This window comes from Mirounga angustirostris, unplaced genomic scaffold, assembly GCF_029215605.1.
Source record: "Mirounga angustirostris isolate CCGP_5_RB_7025 unplaced genomic scaffold, mMirAng1.0.hap1 SCAF_14, whole genome shotgun sequence".
NCBI classification, from domain to species: domain Eukaryota; kingdom Metazoa; phylum Chordata; class Mammalia; order Carnivora; family Phocidae; genus Mirounga; species Mirounga angustirostris.
This window is the reverse complement of record NW_026991722.1, coordinates 79,804,603-79,814,446: the sequence shown is the minus strand read 5'-3', so window position 1 is coordinate 79,814,446 and position 9,844 is coordinate 79,804,603. Positions and strand designations below refer to the sequence as shown.

The following is a 9,844-nucleotide window of genomic DNA, read 5'->3' as shown; positions in this document are numbered from 1 at the left end:
AGAATATTCATGAAGTTGTGCCACCATCACCAAAAGAGCTGAATATCTATTAGCAGTCACTTCCTGTTCTTGTCCCCTACCTGATCCTGCCCTTGACAGCCACTAGTCTGCTTTCTTACACTGAGTCTTAAATACTCTGAGCACTAGACACCCTCCCTGTGTCAGGTTTGAACATCTGTGTTAGTGAGAAGGTTTTTCCATGCAGAGAAGGAGCGAGAGGACGGATGGCAGAGGAAGGAAGGAAGGAAGGGAGGGAGAGTTAGCGAGAGAGGGAGGGAGGGATGGACCCGGTGGGGGAAAGAGGCAGCAGTTAAATATGAAATTGGGACCGCCTGGCACAGAAGATTCTTAGAAGAAAAGAAAGTAGGAGATGCAGAGAAGTAAAGAGCGGGCCCAAACGTATTCCTTTGGGAAAGTTTGCTGGGTTCTTTTCTGTCAAAAGAAACACTGATGTCATGGAAATGAGGTGGCTGGGAACACTGTCGGGGAATGTTCCCGTTGGTTACATGAGCTACTGACAAGCAGCAGCAGGAATCTCGCTGGGTGATGGGCCTCCTGTCGTCCCCTGACATTCTAAAGGGAAGTCAGGAACTCTGTCCCTTCGGCTATCGCCCATTGCGATGTGTGTGAGGCGAGTGAGTGGTCCGCCTGTGGGATTCCAAGTCCCCTAATTTAACAGGCTCTTCAGTGTGTACAGGTGTCTGCTAGGTAAAAACATTGTATTTAAATGCAGATTTCTGTCTTTTTCCACTATGTTCAATTAAAAAAAAAAAAGGAAAAGAAAAAAGCAGGTCCATTTGGAGGATTTTTTCCCCTCTGGTGAATGAAGCAGATAGTAAGATTTTGCAGTAGGCAGAATAATGACGCCCCAAAATGTCACACCCTAATCCACGGAACCTGTGAATATGTTGATGGGATTATCCAGGTGGGCTCAATGTCATCACAAAGGTCCTCGTAAGAGGGGGGCAGGAGGATTAGAGAAGATATGACCACAGAAGTGAGGCTGGAGTGACAGAAGACCAAGAGCCAAGGAATATGGGGGGCTTCTAGAAGCTGGAAAAGGCAAGGAAGTAGATTGTCCCCTAGAGCCTCCTGAAGGAGCGCAGCCCTGCCCACCCACCCATTGTAGGCTTTTGACCTCCACAACTGTGAGATAATAAATTTGTGTTGTTTTAAGCCACCCTGTTTGTGGTCATTTGCTACAGTAGCCCTAGGAAACTCATCCAGATTTCTCCCAAAGCCTGAGTTTTACTCTGAGATGGTGGCTTTTCCCTGTTGTAAAAATAGCTCGCAGTTACTGAGTGGTAATGATATGGCAGGACCTCTACCAGACCTGGGGCAGACATCACCTCATGTAATTCTCCTGGCGGCTGGAGTCGAGAGGCACCATCACCACCCTCAGCGTGTGTGTGCGTGTGTGTCTGTGCTATGTTTGCGTGCACATGTGGTGCATATGTGTGGATCCTGTCTCTCCACATTGCTTTCTCTCCTCTGTGTCTGAGGATCAGATCTCCCTCTGCCTTCCTCTTCTCCATATACGTGATCATATTTAGGGCCTGCCCGGATAATCCAGGATGATCTTCCCATCTCAAGATTTTTAACATAACCACATTTTTTGCCGACATAAGGTAATAGGCAGAGATTGCAGGAATTAGGAAGTAGATACGTCTCTTCAGAGGACCGTCTTTCAGCAGGCCACAAGGGGGTGGGCACCCAATCTACCTTTCCCTCCCACGTCAAGCCTAAGAGCCAGCTCTCACATCTGCACTTTCAGAGGTGAGGAAGCAGGGGCTCAGAGAAGTTTACTACCTTGCCTGTGTTTCTCACGCAGCTGCTAGGTGGGACGGGCTCTTTCCGCTACTCCCCAAGAATGTTCGTGGAGAAATACGGGGTGTTGTGCCCTCCCACCATACATGATTTCAGAGAGCTCTCTTAGTTTCTTGGATACGTCAGTGTTTTCATCTGCAAAATGAGAATCATAATACACCCTTCCTGATCTAGGTCTGAAGAAATTAGACAATTTTTGTGAACATTCTTTGAAAAATACTATGTTATATAGATGCAGAGAGTTATTATTATCTGGAGCAGGTTCATAAAAAAGTCTTCATGTATGAGAGAAGAGATGACTTGGCTGAGCATTGTGAAGGAAATGCCAAAATATTTATAGAAATCATCACCCTGGCTTGGAGTGCTGAGTCTTCACTTAAGATAGTGAATCAAGTTCTGATGTAGAGACATTTAAAAATCTTCCCTGTTTGCAGAATTATACCTGGAAGCCACTTCCCAAAGGAGGGTGGCAAGAGAGGCTGAATTATCTCAAGTTGAGAGGGGGAAGGAAGGTGAGCTTTACGCTTGACGACGCTTACACTTCTCTCCACGCTTCTGGGTGCGCATAACCGGGATGTTAGAATTTGATTGCAATCACACCATGTGCTGTTTTTGTCTGTTACATTTCTGCGGTTTCTGTCACCAGGGTAATAGAGAAAGGATGGTGGGAGAAGAGAATGAGTGGGTAGGGGTGGGGGAGGTTGCATGGGTAAGCAGTAAAATGACACCAGGAAGAAAAAAGTCAGGCACTCATGAAGAACATTTAGTATAAAGAACCTAGATGTCTTGATCAAAATTGATTTTTGACCTTTCAGAAAGACCTCCACTCTGCATTCATGCTGTATTCATAATTCTAGATCCTACAGGGAAAACATGTCCACTCAGAATAGACCACATCCAGTGCCATGGCAGACATCACCAGTCAATCATAGCAACCCAGAGCTCCAGGCAGCCCCTCCCCGTCCGTGAACCCCATCTATCACCTCTGCTCTCAATGATAAGCCTAGGACACAAATTTTACTGCTTTCATTAACTTACTTCAGAAAAGACTTCCTGACCTGCTGTATACCCAAGCTCAAAGCTACCCATTTGCTATTTTAGTAATTCCTGGTTTCTTGGTGACCCAACAGTACCAGCGACTGACCGCTGACTGTGTGCCAAGTACTCCACATTTAATCCTCACGAATGTTAGTTTTCTCAGTAACTGAAGCTCATCTGAACAGGACACCCATCAGAGGAAGGGTTCTGTGGCTTGCAGAGCATTGGAAGACACTGCTCTGGAGACGAGCGAGACATTGCACCAGTGTATATTGTTAGATGGTTGGGGAATGCAAAAGAAGTTATTTACCCTCAAAAAACTTATACTTATGGTGTGGCAGGATGAGCACACATGCAGTGAAGGAAAAAAACCAAACCACGTGTGTGCGTTTGAACCTTTTTACAAGAAAAAGCTGGGGGGTGGAATAAAACTGTGAATGGATGTATTTGAAAAAAAAAATTGTGAGCTCTTTGTCACTTCTGTTTTTATTTTTAAAAATTTTTATTGAAACATCACTCACGTAACATAAAATGCACCCTTTTAAAGTGTACATTTCATTGGTTTTTAGGATTTCCGCTATGTTTTGCAAACATTACCACCATCTAATTCCAGAACATTTCCATCACCCCAGAAGTAGCCCCATACCTATTAGCCCTTAGTCTCTATTTCCCCCTTCCCCAACACCTGGCAACCACTAATCTGTTTTCTGCCTCCATGGATTTGCCTATTCTGGACATTTCATATAAATGGGTTCATTTATATGAATGAATTATATGGCCTTTGGCATCTGGCTTCTTTCACTTTGGCATAGTGTTTGCAAGGTTCATCCACATTGTAGCATGTGTCAGCACCTCTCACCTTTTTACGGTTGAATAATATTCCATCGTGTGGGCTTGTCACATTTTATTTCCTCATTCACCCACTGATGGATGTTTGGGTTGTTTCTATTTTCTGGCTCTTACGAATAATGCTGCTAAGAGCATTCATGTCCAAGCTTTCGTGTTTTAACTTCTCTTGGATGTATATGTAGGAATAAAATTGCTGGGTCATATGGTAAATCTGTGTTTAACCTTTTAAGGACCCAACAGACCGTTTCCAAAGTGGCTGCACCATTTTACATTCCCACCAGCAGTGTGTAAGGATTCCAATTTCCCTACATCCTCACCAACTACTGTCCTTTACTTGAATAGCCATCCTAATGGGTATGAAGTGAAATCTCATTGTGATTTTGACTCATATTTCCGCCCCTTCTGTTTTTCATCTTAATTCTGATGGCCAACCATCAACTGAGATGAAAAGCATGACTTACTAGTAAGCCTGATTTACTAGTTCACGGTTCTTTAGGTTGGAGGACCAGCACAGTGGAGCTGGGTTCTCTGCTCAGGGTATCACGAGGCTGAAATTGAAGTGTCCTTTGAGTTGTCATCTGGATGCTGTGGGTGAAATTCTGTTCCCAAGATCATTCTTGTTGGTGGTAGAAATCAGTGTCTTCAAGTGGCTATTAGAACCGAGGGGAGCACTCTCAGCTCCAAGAGGCTGCCCACATTCCTGGCCCCAAGGCCCCCCTCCATCTTCAAGCCAGCAGTGACATGTCGAATCTTATTCTTTGGATTGCTGACTTTTCTGTCTCTGATGTGTGGGTGCAACGTCACAGGGCTCATGTGATTAAGTGAGGCCCACCTGGATAATCTCTGTCTCTTCAGGTCATCTGATTTGGGACTTTAATTCCTCCTGCAGAATCTTTTCTTAGCAGCATCTAGATTAATGTTTGACTGTGTACCTGGGAAAGGTGTGTGGGCTGCGGGATTTGGGAATCTCAGACGGGCGGGGGACATCTTAGAATTCTGCTTCTCATAAGGCTTTTGACACAAACATAAGAATACGTCTTTTGCTGAGATGGATTCAAAATGTTTTAATGCACCAGCCATGCACAAAGTTCCAGCTTTATGGCTAACGTTGGCTAACAACTGTTGAAAGCATAACAGTATTCTGCAAATTCATTGACACTGTTCATACTGACTCTTGTCACTGATCATTGAATTGACGGCTCCTGTTGGTTTCAGGAGCTCTTAGCCTGTGGACCAGGACCTTGCTGAACCTTGACAAAGTGATAGATTGTACTTTTATGTTCTCGTTTGATTCTGTGGTTCTTTTGAAAGGAATACCCTTCTGATGTGCCCAATAAAATCCTCTTTGAGGTGCCAAATATGGACAATTGAACTTTTAAGGAATTTTAAGCACAGAAAGTGAGCGTCTGCCCATATTGACGCAAGCACAGTCTTTCGTTTGTTCCTTATGGTGGACGTTAGGTTTCGGAAATGCTCCTTATTCTTGGCAATGTCCTTTTCCTCCTCCGTGTAATCGTCTGGCTCTCATGTTCTGAAACAGGAATAAATTGCCCCTTGTTATATTAAGTAGAATAAACTAAAGTGAGCACATGTGAAAGCAGAAATGACTTTGAAAGAGAAAGCCAGTGGGAGCTAGTTCCCGTTGCAGAGGTCAAGTGAGAAGCGACTAGAAATTTCTGTCTCTTTCTTTTAATATTTTTGAAATGCAGTAGGTTTCAGCTGGTCTAAAAACTAGTATTTCCAGTGTGTGTTATTGGGACACTAGTTTCATGAGATGAATCATGAGTGTTAAGTGGAAATGGGTTCTGTGGTCAATCAAATAGATTTGCCATTAAGTGTATGAAAATGTCCTGGGGAGAGATGCAGCGTGTTGTGATTTCCAAACCTGCAGGTTGAATTGAATGCTCATTTGGTTTAGGAAATATTTGTGAGATTCAAGCTTTACGAAACACACTTTGGGGAGATCTGTGTGGAACAAATTCTTTGACTTGGGAAAGTAGACATATGTCTGGTGGCATATTTGTTTTTGTTTTTTGTTTTTTTTAAGATTTACTTACCTGAGAGAGTGAGCGAGCAAGGGGAGGGACACAGGGAGAGGGAGAGAAATCCTCAAACAGATTCCCTGCTGAGCATGGAGCCCAACATGGGGCTCCATCTCATGACCCTGAGATCGCGACCTGAACTGAAACCAAGAGTTGATGCTTAACCGACTGAGCCACCCAGGCTCCACCTCTGGTGGCATATTTGTTGCACAAATCCAGAAATGGACACATCTCCATTTGGGTCACAAGTACATGTACGTGGGTAAGAGATGCACCTATTTTGGTTATAGGGATGGATAGTAATTTTTCTGCCTCCAATAAATTTCCCAGTGGGATTATCTCTTAATCCCTTCATAGCCTATTAATACCATTCCCAGTTTAGCCTTAGAAGTAGTCTCAGACACTTCAGCAACAATTGCACGTCTAGTGACTAGAGAAGAGAAGGAAATTAATGCTTATCGATCGGGGATGGGTGCTCTGTGTGTTTTACCGTATTTAAACTTCATCGTAACCTTGCTGAAGCAAGTCTTAGTTACCTTCAGCTCATAAATGAGGACGCTGAAACTCAGAGAGGTTAAGCAGTTTGCCTAAGGTCACACAGGTTGTTAATAGCAGAGGGCATTTGGATCCAGGATTGTGGTCATCCAACTCCAAAGCCCCTCCTCTTCTCAGTACACCCCCTGCTTCTCTGCCCTTGTTGCTCATCTATTTTAATTTATGCTATAAGTGAGTAGTTTACAAAAAGTTGGGTGTAGATCAAATATATCCAATTGAGCTGTATGCTCTCTCTGATTAGCACTGTGATTTCAGCCACACTTTATCTTCAGCCAACGGTGGTTTTGGATACTTGAGTTCTCAGTTTCCCTGTCCCTTCCCTACTCTCTCTCAAGTGATGAACCATCTGGAAAACAAACTTTTACCATGCACCAGGGAAAACGAACTCTGACTTCTGATTTTATTTTCCATCTTTCTATGCTTTATAAAGGGAAACATATCTTTTCATTTATTTGAACAGATGTGGGGAGCTTTAGAGCCACGCTGAATTGGGCTGAAATCATTTGACCTTTGGCAACAGACTTCATTTCAAGCCCTGTTTCCTCAGTCTGTAAAATGGGAATGAGAATTCTGTCTCAGAGGCTAGTTGAGGATGAAATCAGGTTGTGAAATTGGGCATGAATTCAAAGCACTTACGTAGGAGTGCTTAGTAATTGTGAACCTCTCTTCCTCCTTAATAATTGGAACTTGACATTAGTGATAAAGATGAAAAACAGGAAAAAGAAATACCAAGCCACCTTTTAGGAGCTCTGAAAATAGATTCGAAGAAACGAGCACCTGTCCTCCCCTTCACTTACTGGTCTAGCTACTACTCCTTCATTTATGGCCAGTCAGTACCAATTCAGAGTATACTTGAAAATTCGAGTAAACACGAACATATATTCATATTAACCAAAGAACAAATATTTGTGCAAGTCCCTTGGCCGTCATGTTTACTTTCGCTCTGAGAAACGTAGTTAGCAGAAGTGACATCAAACAAACAAAAAACCCTATTCCCATCACCCAGGGAAAGTTATGTCCCCGCTTGCCACCATGGACCTTTAGCTACTCCCTGTCCTAAATCGGGAAAGACAGTTGGTGTTTAAACACAAGGTATTCTTTCTTAAACATATGTCATTTGAAAATGCTCTTATCTTGCTGTCCACAGAGCTATCCAGCACAGTGCCTTGCCTGTGGTAGGATCATTTTGTTGCATTAATGAGTATTTACGGAAACATGCTAAACTCTCATCTCCCCATTTTTAACTCCCATCGAGATGAACAGGTTTTGTTTTGTGTCTGGAAATAGTTCGGCTCCTGGAAAATATTTTCCCAAGGAGCATGGTGTAAGATGAAATAGCCTGGATTTTGCTCAAAATAAAAGCTATGCCAATATTTGTTACCCAGACTCATCAGCTCTGACCTTCAGCTGTTTGAGACAGACTTTCTTGGCTTGGCAGATACAGCAGCAGGGAGCCTCACTTCGCCCGAAATCTTAAGTTGACTCTAGACTCTAGACCCTTACACACACACACACACACACACACACACACACACAGTTGTCCCGTTCAGAACCATCAGCTGTCCAGTTCACTCACAGCTCCTTCTATAGGGCAAATAAAGAGGGCTGAAACAATCTGGAAAGCTCACTGCATCTCCAACCCTCTTAATTGATCCCATTGTGTGCACGCTTCATGACCCATTACACTCTGCCCCTCAGGGTTGCTCCAGAGTGTCTCCTAATCACTGAGCAGGGCCGGCTTCACTTGGAGCATGCTGGAGCGGCAGGGCTGTCCAATCTTGCACTCTGCTGCTTTTATGAGCCCTTCGGTATTCATCTTCTGGATTGTAGAGATTAACCCCATTTACAGTAAATTCCACCCAGAGCCCTGGCGAAGCCAGTCTGGCCACCGAACAGCACAGGCTGGGAGGGAGCACTTTGCATGAAGCCCATTGAGAAGGTGACAGGCGGGCCTCCCTCTAATAACTCAAAATGGCAGATCAGAACAAACTGTTCTCAGGTTTTCATATTTGGGGGAGGCGGTGGGTGGGGCTGGGTGGAGAGGGGAGGTTGCTGGCTGTACTGAGGTAGTCTTCCTTTCTGCTAATGGGGGATTTAAAAAGAGTGTCTTAAGAAAATTGTTGCAAACAAGAGACCACAGGGACCGTACACAGAAACACGCAAGGAGGATGTCGCTATTTCTGTTAGCTGCTTGGGTTAGGACAATGAGCAATTTTTTAAAATGGGGGGTCAGGAGGCAGAGTGGTAGGATTTGAGAAATAGAGAATGCTATCCGAGGCTTTTGTGGATAACCGGGGTCTCTCAAGCCTGGGACAGGTGCAGTGGTGGGCATATGCCCTCCTCCCTCCAGGCTGGACAGGAATCCAAATACCCAACCCCAGGCTTCTGCCGCGTCTCTGGCATTTCCCTGTTGAACACAGTTCTAATTCCTGTTTCACTTGTTTGTTATTCTTTTTACTTGCAATAAATATGCCTACATAAAATTTACCATCTTAACCTATTTAAGCGTACAGTTCAGAGGTCAGAGGCAGTAAGTACATTCACATTGTCATGACACCATCACCACCATCCACCTCCAGAACCCTTTCCATCTTGCAGAACTGAAACCCCTCACCCATTAAACATGAACCCCCCCCCTCCTTCACCCACTCCTGGTCCACTAACCTCCATTCTACTTTTCATCTCTATGATTTTGACTACTCTGCATACTTCCCATGAGTGGAATCCTATAGTGTTTGCCCTTTTGTGTTTGGCTTATTTCACTCAGCATGTCTTCAAGGTTCATCCGTGTTGTAGCAGGTGTCAGAATTCCCTTCCTTGTAACGGCTAAATAATATTCCACTGTATGTTTGTACTTCTTCTTGCTATACATTCACCTGTCGATGGACACTTGGGTTGCTTCCACCTTTTGGTGATTGTAAGTAATGCTGCTGTGAACATGGGTTAGTCTGGATTTTTAATTAAAATTCTAGTGCTCATCTATTTCCTTTAGCTCCCCTGGTGAGCTCTTCCTCAAAGAATGATCTGGTGAACCCAACTCAGGTGTCCCAAGCTGGAGACTTGGAGGTTGGATGTGAAGTTGGGAAGTCTCTTTGTCAGACTTTAGACACGAAACAAGGTCATCCTTCCCTTTATAAGAAGAGGCCATGTTATGGTGACCATATGTCCCTATTTGACCAGGATGGTCTTGGTTTACACCTGCCATCCCAGGGTAATTAATGTCACACCCTATCACTCTTGGAAGGATCCTGGTTTGGTCAAGAAATTATATGGGCACCTTGTTTATGGAGAAAGTTGTAAACAGGTGTCATCTGAGGAGAAGATGAAACTGGAGAATAAGGTGGTTACATCCTGGAGAGACTTTTGGAGGATGATGTTAGGGTCCAAATGTGTAGCTTTGGGGTCTGAGGAGAACCAAGGGATGAGTAGCACAGTCAGGTGCGAGTGTCCCCAGTATGCTGAATTAACAGCTTTCCATGTGCCGGTCGTTCTAAGACAGGGGTTGCCAGCTGGTGGAGCTTTGCCCCCCAGTG

General features: G+C 44.2%; 1 long non-coding RNA gene across 1 annotated transcript; it reads left to right on the top strand.

Annotated features, from left to right (window-relative positions):
• Nucleotides 1-292: 292 nt before the first annotated feature.
• On the top strand, nucleotides 293-3,305 carry LOC135362570 (uncharacterized). Its single transcript, XR_010407422.1, has 2 exons — nucleotides 293-2,339; nucleotides 2,958-3,305. It is a non-coding gene; the product is annotated as an uncharacterized LOC135362570 (long non-coding RNA).
• The last annotated feature ends 6,539 nt before the right edge of the window (nucleotides 3,306-9,844 follow it).